We start from the raw sequence: 13,477 nt of genomic DNA, 5'->3' as shown, positions 1-13,477 counted from the left end.
GTTGTCTAAAATCTCCCCGAAAGCCTATAAACACTGTTCACAGAGTCCATTTCTGGAGATTTTGAAGAGAATCTGTATTTTTAATGACAGAGAGCTGGCTGAGGAACACAGAGCTAACTGGAACTAATGGGACGCAGTGTCGTGCTGACAGGAACTCCTGGGGTTTCTCTTCTAGTATTCGTGCCTGCTTTGTGGCTCAAAACAGAGCCCTCAGAGGAAGGACCAAGTTGACTCTCATACAGCACGTTCACATGGGAGACTGGGGCAATCAGGCTGTTTAGGGAACTGCTGCTGTGTGCCTTTTGAGGGAAGGATGGTAAGTGTGGGGGGGATGCACACGTGGGGGGGTGTGCGCTTGCGTGTGTGTGTGTGTGTGGTATGTATTTGGGGGTAGGGCTGGGTGTGTGTTTTGGTGTGTGTATTGTAGAGTCTGTATGTTGTGTGTGTATGGTCTATGTGTTCTGTGAGTATGTGTGGTGCATGTGTGTGTATGTGTGTGTGGTGTGTATTTGGGGGTAGAGCTTTGTATGTGGTTTGGCGTACACATTGTGGAGTCTGTGGCATGTGTGTGGTTATGTATTATGTTGTATGATTGATGATTGTGTGTGTGGTATGTGTGGTGGATGTTTTGCAGGGTATGTGGTGTGTGTGCATTGTCTGTGTGATGTGGTATGTATGCTATCATTTGGGGGTAGTGCTCTGTGTATGGTTTGGTGTGCATACTGTGGTGTGGGGTAGGTGTGTGTCATGTATTGTGTGGTATAAGTCTGTGTGTGGTGTGTTGTATCGGTGTTGTGTGTGTAGTATGTGTGTGGGGGTGTGGTACTGTGTGTGTGTGTGTGTGTGTGTGTGTGTGTGTGTGTAGTCTTAACCCAGCGCTCTAGGCCTACATATGTTCACCCCAACGTTTCAAAACCATGGTTTCAACGAGGAGAGAACATGGATGAAACCGACTGAAGCTCTAGGTGACCTTGGTCGAATCAGTGTGCCATTTTTGGCAACTTTGCAGATAAAAAGCACACTGAATTGTAGTCATAATAATTGCAGTTTATTGACGTGCCAAGGAACCCAGCTGGTCTTTGTACCTTCTCCCTTCATCCTCTCAAGAACCCAATGAAAAGAGGGCCTTTATCCTTATTTTACAGATGGGGAAATGGAAACTTACAGGCATTAGTCTAACTTTTTGTTCTTTCTTTTAAAGAATGTTTAAGTGATCTCTAATAGATACTATCATCAAGGGTACATCAATTAAGTTGTAAGGCTTTCCCTCAACTATCATTTATTTGACAAACATTTATTGAGCCTCTCTTCTGTGCATAGTCCCTGCTAGGTGTTACAGAAAAGACTGAAAAATACCATCAATAGCTCTTCGCCAAGAAGCAACTAATTTACTCTGGAGTTGTAATCATAAAAGGACATTTTTGTGAGCTACTTTCCTCATTTGTCTTACTCCTTTATAGCACTTGTCGAATTATATTTGGACTTGTGCCCCCTTCTTAGTCCCTTAGGGGTAAAGAACTCTATTTTATTCACCTTTGTTTCTTGTTTTTCATTTTTTTAAAAGTAGGCTCCATGCCTAGTGTGGTGCCCAACATGGGGCTTGAACTCACAACCCTGATCAAGATCTGAGCTGAGATCAAGAGTCAGACGCTTAACTGACTGAGCCATCCAGGCACCCCTATTTCACTTACCTTTTTTTGTATCCCTAGACCACAGTAGGTGCCTAAACAATCTTGGTTGAATAAATAAACTGATAATCTGGGAACTGGAAGGTCTGAATAAACATTGTCACCTCCCCTTATTTGGATGCTGGAAGATTTAGTGCAGCTTACAAATGAACCCAAACCCAGCATAAAAAATAGGTATTATTCAGCAAAGTTTTCAAAATCAAGTATGTTCCATATGCAACCATTCTGAGGCAGTTCTTAACCAACTTCCAAAAAGTCCCCTGAGATGTTAATAAGTATTTCTTTAAAAAGCAAAAAGAGTGTCACAAATACATTCGGGAAATGCAGGTTAAACAGGCTTACAGGATTTCTTTCCTGCAGGAGAATAAACCATGCACTGAGTACAAACCAGACAATACAGATGGGGAACTGAAGAATACACTGTATATGGTGAGTCATATTTTCTAAACTGATTTGCCAGTGGATTCTTTGGGGAAGGAATGGGGGAAATTAAAAAAGAAAAGACTGACTCACTAGAGTAAGGCAGGTTAGGCACCTGGGTCCAGTAGGTAAGAAGGCACCCACTTGCACAAAAGCCCTTGGGCAGCCAGGGCTCAGGAGCAAGTGCCTCCTTCAGTTTCATACCCGAGGCACATAGCTTGCCTCAGCCCAGCCCCAGACTGGAAATAACACCTGCTACCACCACTGAAACACGTCTGCCATGAACACAAACTGGGCAAGTCTCTGTGGCCACTCATTAATGGCAGGGTTTAATCAGGGGTCAGCATTCTGAATGAGGATGACAAACGTTTCTGGATCTTCTCCTACACATCTTGTAGAGATTCTGGCTCCCGCATTGGAGTCACGGAGTCTTTTCCTGGCCCAACCTGAGAGCCAGAGCCTTCTCTGGACATCTGGCCAAGGGCACTGGCAGCTGGTTGGTGTTCTGAAAGAGCCAGGCTGCCCCTTTGAGCTAATTCAGGGAAAGGAAGTTCTAACGGGACTCATCTGTTCCACATACCAGAAGTTCCACGTTTTTGTTTCTTTCATTCTTGAAAGCAACAGAAAACAGAAAGTCAGTGAAGGATTCCTTAACGACAGTTCCCAAAGGACAATTTGTGGCACTCAATACATTGAATGAATGAGTGAGCGGATGTATGCGTGGAAGAGATGCCAGGGAAAGAATTCCAGAATTAACGGGTAAGAATCAGATAGGGGCCCCTGACCTCTTCTTAGAGTTCCTCTTCTTAACCAGACTTCTTCTTCTTCTTCTTCTTCTTTTTTTTTTTTTTTTTTTTTAAGATTTATTTATTTATTTGACAGAGAGAAATCACAAGGAGGCAGAGAGGCAGGCTCTTCCTCCTAAGAGAGGAGGAAGCAGGCTCCCTGCTAAGCAGAGAGCCTGATACGGGGCTTGATCCCCGGACCCTGGGATCATGACCTGAGCCGAAGGCAGAGGCTTTAACCCACTGAGCCACCCAGGCGTCCCTGAACCAGAACTTCTGCTTAGATCTTTGCTCCTTTCCATTTGTACAGTCTCCATACTGATGTCCCTCCCAGTGGAAAGTCCTATTTAATCTTAGAGCTAATGACTGAAACTGGGTGGGGCAAAAAGCCTAAGCACAAATCATTTGTTCAAGAAAGTGTGTATATTCTACAAAATCACTTTCCTCCCCTCCCCCTTTTTCCTTCCTCCTTTTTCTTTAAATCCATGAAAACAATTGTCTAGAAGGAGCATATGCACAAGTGCACTTAATATACTCCTGAGTTCAGTGTCATCTTAAATCCTGGGCTTTTTTTTTTTTTTAAGTAAAAACACTTTCAAATAATTATTGAAAAATAGACACCTTTTTTATACTCAGTTAGTCAACATAATACATCATTAGTTTTTGATGCAGTGTTCAATGACGCATTAGTTGTAGGTAACACCCAGGTCTCATCACATCACGTGCCCTCCTTAATACCCACCCCCCCACTCCCGTATTCCCCACCCCCTCCCTTCTGTTTGTTTCCAGGAGTCCAGAGTCTCAGGGTTTGTGACCCTTTCTGATTTCTTCCCATCCAGTTTTCCCTCCCTTCCCCTATGGTCCTCTGTACTATTCCTTATGTTCCACAAATGAGAGAAACCATACAATATACAACTTTTAAATACCACATTAGGGTGGGGGGGGCACCTGGATGGCTCAGTCCATTAAGTGTTTGCCTTCCATTACGGTGTTGGTCTCTGGGTCCCGGATCCCTGCCTCCAACTACCCGCTCAGTGGGGTTTGTTTCTCTCTCTCCCCCTGCCCTTCCCTCCACTCCTGCTCTCTCTCTCTCTTTCAAATAAATGAATAAGAGGGAGGCCTGGGTGGCTCAGTTGGTTGAGCGGCTGCCTTCGGCTCAGGTCATGATCCCAGCGTCCTGGGATGGAGTCCCACATCGGGCTCCTTGCTTGGCAGGGAGCCTGCTTCTCCCTCTGCCTCTGCCTGCCATTCTGTATGCCTGTGCTTTCTCTCGCTTCTCTCTCTATGACAAATAAATAAATAAAATCTATAAAAAAAATACACAACAAATAAATGAATAAGATCTTTATAAATACATACACACATACATACATACCACATTGGTATGGTAACCATACTCATTCAGACGACATACTGATATATTAGGTAATAAAGTTTCATTTGGTTGATTATTAATCTACTTAGGCTCTAATACAAATGACTGATAGTAAATAGCTTTACATTATAGTCTAGTTCATGAAAGAATTAAAAAGCAGAAAGGGCTTATTTGCAGAATTAAAATCTTTATTATATTTACTAAATATCTCCATCCTCCCAATGCAATAACTTGGGTTTCCTGAGAGTTGGCACCAGGAGATTCACACTCTAGGTCCCGACAGCTGAAAGAATCGTGTTTCTCAGGATTTAATCTGAGTGTAAATCAGGTATACATTTGTGTAAATGGGGGCTACCCCTGCATTGTTACAGGAAATGATTGATTTGTCTTGCCTCTCATAAATTCTCAACTATTCTCATAAATTCTCTTTTCAGTATTTGCATATTATTAGATCAGACCTCTTAAGTAACAATACACATTCTCCCTTGATGATGACACATTTCAACTAGCACTGCAATGTTAGTAAGACACTCAGTACTTTGGATAATCAAGTGGTTGAATCGACAAGGATCCATGCAATGTACCCATCCTTTAAAAGTCACTACACCCACAGGGTGCCTGGGTGGCTCGGTGGGTTAAAGCCTCTGCCTTTGGCTTGGGTCATGATCCCGGGGTCCTGGGATGGAGCCCTGCATCGGGCTCTCTGCTCAGCAGGGAGCCTGCTTCCTCCTCTCTCTCTGCCTCTCTGCCTACTTGTGATCTCTGTCTGTCAAATAAATAAATAAAATCTTAAAAAAAAAAAAAAAGTCACTACACCTTACCCTCCAGGCTGCAGACAATGGAGGTTAAAAGCTGTCTGTTTTACATGCTGTTTTTTTTATCTTATCATTGCATATTTCTCAGGAACCTTTTCTCTATAACACATAAAGGAAATGCCTTCCTGGGTGAGGAGGAAATGGAATTCTACTCCTGAACACCTGGTGATGTCAGGCAGGGAAAATTATTGAACTTTACCAAAAGGCCAATGAAACAAGTATTTTCTACCTCTCAAGGATGTCATCGGCCTAACATCAGAGTTGGAGGCCTCCTTGGGCTCTTGTGCCAAGGCAAAAGACCTTTTCCAACAAATGAGGAGGAAAACATGCCTGTTGGGTAGGTTATAGAGGGAGGCAACAGCTTGGGTTTTAATCATACATGGGCTACTTTGCTGCCTCAGATCTAGTGTGTCACACTGCAGCTAAACTCCGAGTGAGAGGGTCAGCTTTTAAGTGGTCACACCTTTGTGCATGGCTGCTGATCCCTAGCTATCTCAGCATGGTGTCTAATTGTTTTTTAAATTTATTTATTTGAGAGAGATAGAATGAGAGAGAGAATGCAAGAGTTGGGGGGTAGGGGGAGAGGGAGAGGCAGACTCCCCGCTGAGTAAGGAGCCCAATGTGGGGCCTGATCCCCAGGACCAAGAGATTCATGACCTGAGCCCAAGGCAGACGCTTAACGAACTGAGCCACCCAGGTGCCCCGCATGCTGTCTAATATTTTAAAGATTTGGGTATTACTGCAATAATGAAAACCTGCCTCAGATAACTGATTGGGCTTAACTCATCCCATGCTGGTGATGGCACAGACTATCTTCAGTCTTTCTAAATCACCATAAGAGGTTAGGTGTCTTGGTTTCAGAAGGTATCCCTGTAGGCAAAGTGAATTGAAGAAGCTGAATTATCCACACACATTTACAATATTGTAGGTGACTGGGCTTAGCTCACAACAAGTGACAAGGTACCAATAAACACCTCAGCACTGGTATGAACAAAACCGGAGAAAATCAGATAATCCAGCCCTCAGCTACCACTATAATCTCTTCTTGTGTCTCTCACTGTTCAGTCATGACCCTTAAATCACAATAATCTTGCATGTGATCCTAGAACATGGCAGCCCTTCCCCAGATCAGGGCCTTTGCCTCTGTAGTCCCTTCTAGGGAACACCTTTCTGCTGGCTGGTCTCTGCTGGCTGGCTCCCTCTCATTGCTTGGTCTCAGCTTCAGTGTTCCACTGCCAGAAGGCCCAGTTACCTCCTCATCTCTCACTTGGTCATTTTCCTTCTTGAGTCCTGTTCATTTCCTTTTTTTTTTTTTTTTTAAATATTTTATTTATTTATTTGACAGAGAGATCACAAGCAGGCAGAGAGGCAGGCAGAGAAAGAGGAAGGGAAGCAGGCTCCATGCTCAGCAGAGAGCCTGATGCGGGACTCGATCCCAGGACCCTGATATCATGACCTGAGCCGAAGGCAGTGGCTTAACCCACTGAGCCACCCAGGCGCCCCAGTCCTGTTCATTTCCTTTATGGCAGTCATCACAGCAGTCATCATGTTCAGAAACCAACTGACTGTTTATTCATTTGTTTCCCCTTCCTCCGGGAGAACAAGGATCATATTTGCATTTCTGGTCCCAAACACAAGAAGGCACTTGCTATGGACTAAATAATGTCCCCTCCAGATTCATAGGGTGAAGCCCTCACCCCCAGCATAACAGTGACTGGAGATGGGGAATTCCAAAGTAACAAGTAATGTTACTTTGGAAATAACATTAGATAAGATTGTGAGGGGGGTGCCCCCCTGATGGTATTAGTGCCTTTACAAGAAGAAACACCAGAGAGCTTGCTGTCTCCCTGTGAGAAGGCAGCTGTCTGCAAGCCAGGAAGAGAGTCCTCACCAGAACCCAATCCATGCCGGCACCCTGATCTCAGACTTCCAGCCTCCAGAACAGTGAGAAAATAAATTCCTGTTGTTTGAGCTGCCCAATCTATGGTATTTTGTTATGGCAGCCCGAGCAGACAAATTCAAGAAAGCTGTGTTGAATGAACAACTATATAATGTCCTATATGTGACCCAGAGTTAACTACATTTTGTAATCTGAATGGTCTTGAATGATTTTTTTTAAAGTGTCAGTTGGCCAAGGTTTCATACTCTATTTATTAAGAGCTTTATTAAACACAACTTGTCTATTTTTCTTTTCTACTCTTATTACAAATCCCTCTTATTGCTAAACTATTTAAAAAGATACATCCAGGCGAAGTCCATCCAGGCACAGCTGGCCACCGGAACAGATGTCTCAACTAACCAGGCTTATCTGTCAAACAGCTTTTATTTTATTTAAAAAAAATACTGGCCAATTGTTTGGATTGTTCAAAAGTTTCACCCCCCTGTAGACAAAACCGCAGAGCTCTGAACACCTTCATGGAACTGCCTGACTCTTTGTGGAATGAATTTATATAGGCTAATTCTAAAAATTTCCACGACTTTTCTTAGATTCTAAGGGAAGATACTTTAAAAATGGGTCTAATCATTTTTTTCAGACCAGTCACAGTTCTTATAAACATTAATTCATATTCCTCAGAATCATTTATTTTTTTATACACCAAAATCTAAAACTTAAGATTTCCTTTATTTGGTAACAACAATAACAGAAGCCTATTAGGTTATTCTAGAGACTATCATGCTGGGGAAGGGCAACAGAAGGTGAATGTTACTTTTTATCAGGCAAAAAGTTCACGACTCCCAAACTGTTACCTTGCTGTTGGTCCCAAAAGCAATGGACAGTTGGAATACAAAACTATTCCACTCTTAGAACCCAAGGTCAATGTCAGTACCTTTTGCAGAGAAAATTATAGTTGAACTGCTAATGTCCAAGTTATAACTATGTGACTAAATGCTCAGATATGCTAAGCAACTATTGGCATTCTACTAATAAAAATAAGTAGTACTAACAAATACTGAGTCATTAGTATGTGCCAAGCACTGTGATAGTCTTTTAAACACATTATTTAATTTGATCCTCACAAGGACCCTGTGAGGTAGATACTATTGTTACTCCATCTTACAGATGAGTAAACTGAGGCTATAAATAACTCCCACAAGTCTCTTACCCTCCTTGGTCTTACTGCACCAAAGCACTGATTCTACCTACTAATAATTTCATTCTGCTTTCTTGAATCTATTAATCTTATTTATTATTTCCCATTTCATTAAGTCCTTCCTCTTTGAGAACACTGTCCTAACTGGCTAGTGGTCAGCCTCAACTTTATCTGTGCCATTGAATGGAAGGGGCATTGCTCAGGAAAAGGAATAGGGTACATTACATCTGAAGACATTTGATTTAAGTACTTAAGAGAATAAATTATTTACCTGTTAAAATGCCCTTGTTTGTATACAGAAATCATGGTGATTTTGAATAATCTTGTCTACTCATTAAACAGTTGCCCTAAGGGAACTGAATGCAATAATTAGTTACCTAGTCCAAGTTACTTACATGCTTCAAAGTAATAAAATTGCCATCCATGAGATTTGTAAGCACCATGAGAGCTATCATGAAAATTTCATTCACGTAGTCTGTGTCTGGTACATAGAAAACTCTCAGTAAGTATTTTTGATGAAATAAATACTGCAATCCCTTAAAATTTCTTTGACTAGGATGTCATCAAAACTTTAGACTACCTCCCTCCACATTTCTTTGAATGAAATTTTATTAAACTGAATCTTTATAGTCAGCTGGTTTATTATGATTTTTCAGAGCTCTCCATGCTTTCTTCCTAACAAGGCAATCTGGACCATAATCATCTTTTTGAGATTAGTACTGCATTACTAAGTACAGAAAATGAAGGAAATTTTATTTTCTCTGCTATTGGTGCATTGTTAGTCCTGTAAATAATATAGGACCAACAGCTGATATCAGAGCCATGAAATTCCAGTTGGTAAGTCTCTTCTTTGTAAAAACAAATCCATGTGGTTTTGTAACTCATTTGTAACCACTTGATGAATATTCTCTGCAATCCCCACCACTCCATATACAGAGCCAAACTCTTGGCTGGGCTCCTAGAGAGCTACCCTAACCCTCTCCATACATCCTTTCTCCTTCCTTGCAATGCTCCTTACTCTAGCTCCCAGGATGGCTGCCCACCAGCCAACAAACTTACATCCCCACCAAAGGAGTCAGTTTGATGACTTGTAGGCTTGCCTCTTGCTGGAGCTCCTCAACAGGAAATGCTTCCTCAACATATATTTTCTCTACATTTGGTGTGTCTGTAAACCGCATTCTATGGACTTCATGGGCATCCTGGACTGTTCGTTTTACTTGGTTACTCAATTAAAATCCTTCCCCTGTCCTTTATACTGTAAACTCACCTCACCACAGACAATTAAGTTCTATTGCTATTAACCACCTAAAAATGCAGGTGTCTGTACTTGAGGACCTCACTATGCCTGTATCATCAGCATGATCTGGGAGCTTGTTAGAAAGGCAGCATCTCAAGCCCAGCCCTGGACCTGCTGAGAGAGAATCAGAACTTTAACAAGAAGCCCTGGTGATTTGCATGCAGAGTAAAATGTGAGAATCACTGCTCCAAGAGAGACAGATGAGGGCGTGGGCATTGTCCAAAGAAGACACCAACATAATTATGTGCACTGTCCATTCTCTGAAAGTACCACTTGCTGGCTGCCAAAGCATCTCCTTTTTGCCATAGTCTCCTCTCAGTCTTGTGTGTGTGTGTATATATAGGTGTTGTGTGTTATGTGTGATTTTATCAGTGCTTGATGGGTCACAGTGCACCTTTGCCCTCCCCTATTTTGTCAGATCCCCACACTGGTGTCATCTTTCAGGTTTTCAATTACTGCCAATCCACTGGGTTCCTTAATATCCCTGACCAGGTTTTCATCTCTGGTAAGAGTTATCCGGGGGAACTTCTGTTTATAGGTCACATAGGTTACAGGAGAATGTCCCTGTCACCCTAACAACTAAAAAAGTCAGGAAAGCACAAAACAATCATTGATCTTTCTCTCTCTCTCTCTCTCTTTCTTTCTTTTTTTTAAGAAAGAGAAGAGCACAAGCAGTGGGGGAAGAGCAGAGGCAGAGGGAGAAAGAGAATCTTAATCAGGCTCCATGCCCAGCCCAGACCCTGAAACAGGTTGTGATCTCATGACCCTGAGATTACGACCTGAGCCAAATCAAAAGTCGATGCTTAGCTGACTGAGCCATCCAGGTGCACCAAAAATATCTGATTTTTAAAGATTTTTTATTTATTTATTTGACAGAGAGAAATCACAAGTACACTGAGAGGCAGGCAGAGAGAGAGAGGGAAGCAGGCTCCCCACCGAGCAGAGAGCCCAATGCGGGACTCGATCACGACCCGAGCCGAAGACAGCAGCTTAACCCACTGAGCCACCCAGTCGCCCCAAATATCTGATTTTTAAAGCCCATCAGAGAACTGATGGAATAAAGAAATCTAACCATACTGAACTCAAAGTGACTGGCTTTACATGGAAGAGAGGAGACCCATGGCCATTGTCAGCTCTAGTGGAATGGCGGAGCAAAGCACGTTTTGTGATCAGCAAGGGTGAAGAGAAATGTTAATAGACTTGCAAAGGCTGTCTGTGGGCTGAGGGGCCATCGTCACAGAGCAAGTCTACAGACCTCTCTAACTCTTCCTCGCCCACATCCTTACAGAGGGATGGAAACAGTTTGCCAAAGTTGGAGGCAGGGAACAAGGGCCAAGGAGTACTCCTTGAGTCATTTTTGTCTTTCACAAAGTCCAGGGATTTGCAAAGGACTGAAAAGGATGAATGGGCTGGGGGAGATCTCTAGAGGGGCAGAAGTAGGGGTTAAATGGCAAAGAGAAATCAGAAAGCTAACAGCCAGGCAATAGAACAGGAAGAGACATCCCCCAGTTCTCATACCTGCTAGCTTGGTTTTGAAGTACAGGTCAGTCTCAAGAACCTCATCAGTGCTCAGATCTCAAGCTCTACTGAAGGGGAAGTCAAATCTCACCCTGAACACAGCAGGGAAATGATTCCAACTAAATCTATAACAAATCCTGGGCCCAGCTCAACTACAGATCAGACTGACTCAGCCTCTCATGGAAGAAGAGGATTTCTCTTTTTGAAGGTAAATATTTACGTTGTATTCTACTTTCCTTTCCTTCAAAATATGAAGCACACAATAAAAAAAAAAAATCTAAAATGTCAGAAAAGTGACAAAATGTATCTTGCAGTTAATACAGGAGGTAAAAAAAAAAAAAAAAGCAACAGAAGCAGATCCAGAAAGAGCCTAAAAGTTGAAATTATTGAGGAGGCATACTAAAATCCAAAATACCTATGATACTAAAATCTTAAGAGATTGCATGGAAAGGAAGGCAACATGTATGAAGAAGTGGGGAATTTCAACACAGCAGTGGAAACTAGAAAAAAAAAACCATATGGAAATTCTACAAATGAAAAACACAATATCAAAAATAAGTTCATTAGGGTGAGGAGTCAAGATGGTGGAGTAGCAGACTGAAATAACATCAGGTTGCAGGAGTTCAGCTAGACAGTTATCAAACCATTCCAAACACCTACAAACCCAACAGGGGATCGAAGAGAAGAAGGGCAGCAGTTCTAAGAACAGAAAATCGACCACTTTCTGAAAGGTAGGATGTGTGGAGAAGTGAATCTGAAGCAATGGGAAGACAGCAGGGGGAGGGGCCGGCTCCCAACAAGCAGTGGAGCAGCGGAGCACAAAATTCAAACTCTTAAAAGTCTGCTCCACTGAGGGACATCACTCCAGAGGCTAAGTGGGGGTGGGGGTGGGGGTGGGGGGGTGGAGCCCTCATGGGGATAGTGTGGTCTCAGGTCACACAGAGTCACAGAAGGATCAGGGGTGTCTGAGTGTAGCAAAGCTCACAGGTTTCAGAGTGGGGAAGCCAAATACTGAGACGGAGCTAAGGAGTGAGCTCTTAGCTCGGGGTTACTTTAAACTGTTATCCACAACAGAGTCGGACCACTGCTCTTTGAGTGGGGACCTCAAAAGTGGCAGATCTGGGGAGACTCACCTGTCTTCTCAGGAGGCAGGAATCTGCTGGGTTTAGAGACTCCAAATGGGGCCATGTGCCAGAGAGAGAAAGGCTTTGGTCACAGACTGGGTGAGCACGGAGTGTGGCCAGAGGTCAGGGAGACGGGAGTGGTTGAGCATGTTTCTCCAAGGGTGCATTGAGGAGTGAGGCCCCGAACTCTCAGCTCCTCCGGGCTGGAGATTGGGAGGCCGTCATTTTCATTCCCGTCATCCAGGGCTCGACAGAAAGTGTTCAGGGAACAAAAACTCCTGGGAGCGAGCCTGAGCAGATTACTTAGCCTGCCCGTGGCAAGGACAGTGTAATTTCGCCTAGGACAAAGACATTTGAGAATCACTGCAACAGGCTCTTCCCCAAGAAGATCAGCAAAAACATCCAGCCAAGACCAAGCTCATTGACCAAGGAGAACGGCATAATTCCAGAGGAGGGGAAAGCAATGCATGGAATTCATGGCCTTTCCCCCATGGTTCTTTAGTCTTGTGAAATTAATTTGATTTTTTAATTTTATTTTTTGTTATTCTAATTTTTTTAACTTTTCTTCTTTCCTCTTTTAACATTTTTTAACGAGTTTACCCTAACAATACCTTCCTAAAAAAAAAAATCTTTTTAAACCTTCATTGTTACAGTCATATTTTATCCTTCATTGTACTTAACTTTATTTTTTGTATACATATAGTGCTTTTCCTTTCTTTTTTTCTTTTTAAAGATTTATTTATTTATTTATTTGACAGAGAGAGATCACAAGTAGGCAGAGAGGCAGGCAGAGAGAGAGGAAGGGAAGCAGACTCCCTGCTGAGCAGAGAGCCCGATGTGGGACTCGATCCCAGGACCCTGAGATGATGACCTGAGCTGAAGGCAGTGGCTTAACCCGCTGAGCCACCCAGGCGCCCCATACATATAGTGTTTTTTCTTAAAAAAGTTTTCAGATACAATTTCTTCCAATAGATCAAAATATACCCTAAATCTAGCACAGGACTTTGTTCTAGTCTCCAGCCTGAGCAAATTCTCTCCACTTTCTTTTTCCAACCAACTTATCAATTCCATTTTTAGAATTTTTTCTTTATTTTATTTTCTTTACAGTCATATTCCATCCCTTCATTGTGTTTGCTCTTATTTATATGTATATATATGTATATACATATATACATATATATGTATGTATATATATTATATATAATTATGTATTATTATATATAATAATATATAAATAATAATATAAATATATAATGTATTATATGATAAAATATAATTATACATATTTAATATAATATACTACAATATATTAATATTATATTATATATGTATAACATAATATTAATATATTATACATATTATA

At 42.1% G+C, this 13,477-nt stretch overlaps 2 long non-coding RNA genes across 5 annotated transcripts in view; both read right to left on the bottom strand.

Moving 5' to 3' along the window:
- LOC309863694 overlaps positions 1-13,477 on the bottom strand; it is a 45,656-nt gene that overhangs the window by 15,560 nt on the left and 16,619 nt on the right. Inside the window, exon 3 of the long non-coding RNA XR_014311182.1 lies at positions 12,124-12,452. This is a non-coding gene — a long non-coding RNA (uncharacterized lncRNA). The remainder of the gene's footprint in view (positions 1-12,123; positions 12,453-13,477) is intronic.
- Positions 1-13,477, bottom strand: part of LOC309863700 — a 78,609-nt gene that overhangs the window by 48,833 nt on the left and 16,299 nt on the right. The window lies entirely within an intron of this gene.

The sequence above is a fragment of the Mustela nivalis genome (genome assembly GCF_964662115.1).
Source record: "Mustela nivalis genome assembly, chromosome: 1".
Classification (NCBI taxonomy): Eukaryota; Metazoa; Chordata; class Mammalia; order Carnivora; family Mustelidae; genus Mustela; species Mustela nivalis.
The sequence above is the reverse complement of the archived record's forward strand: the minus strand, read 5'-3'. Positions and strand labels throughout refer to the sequence as shown.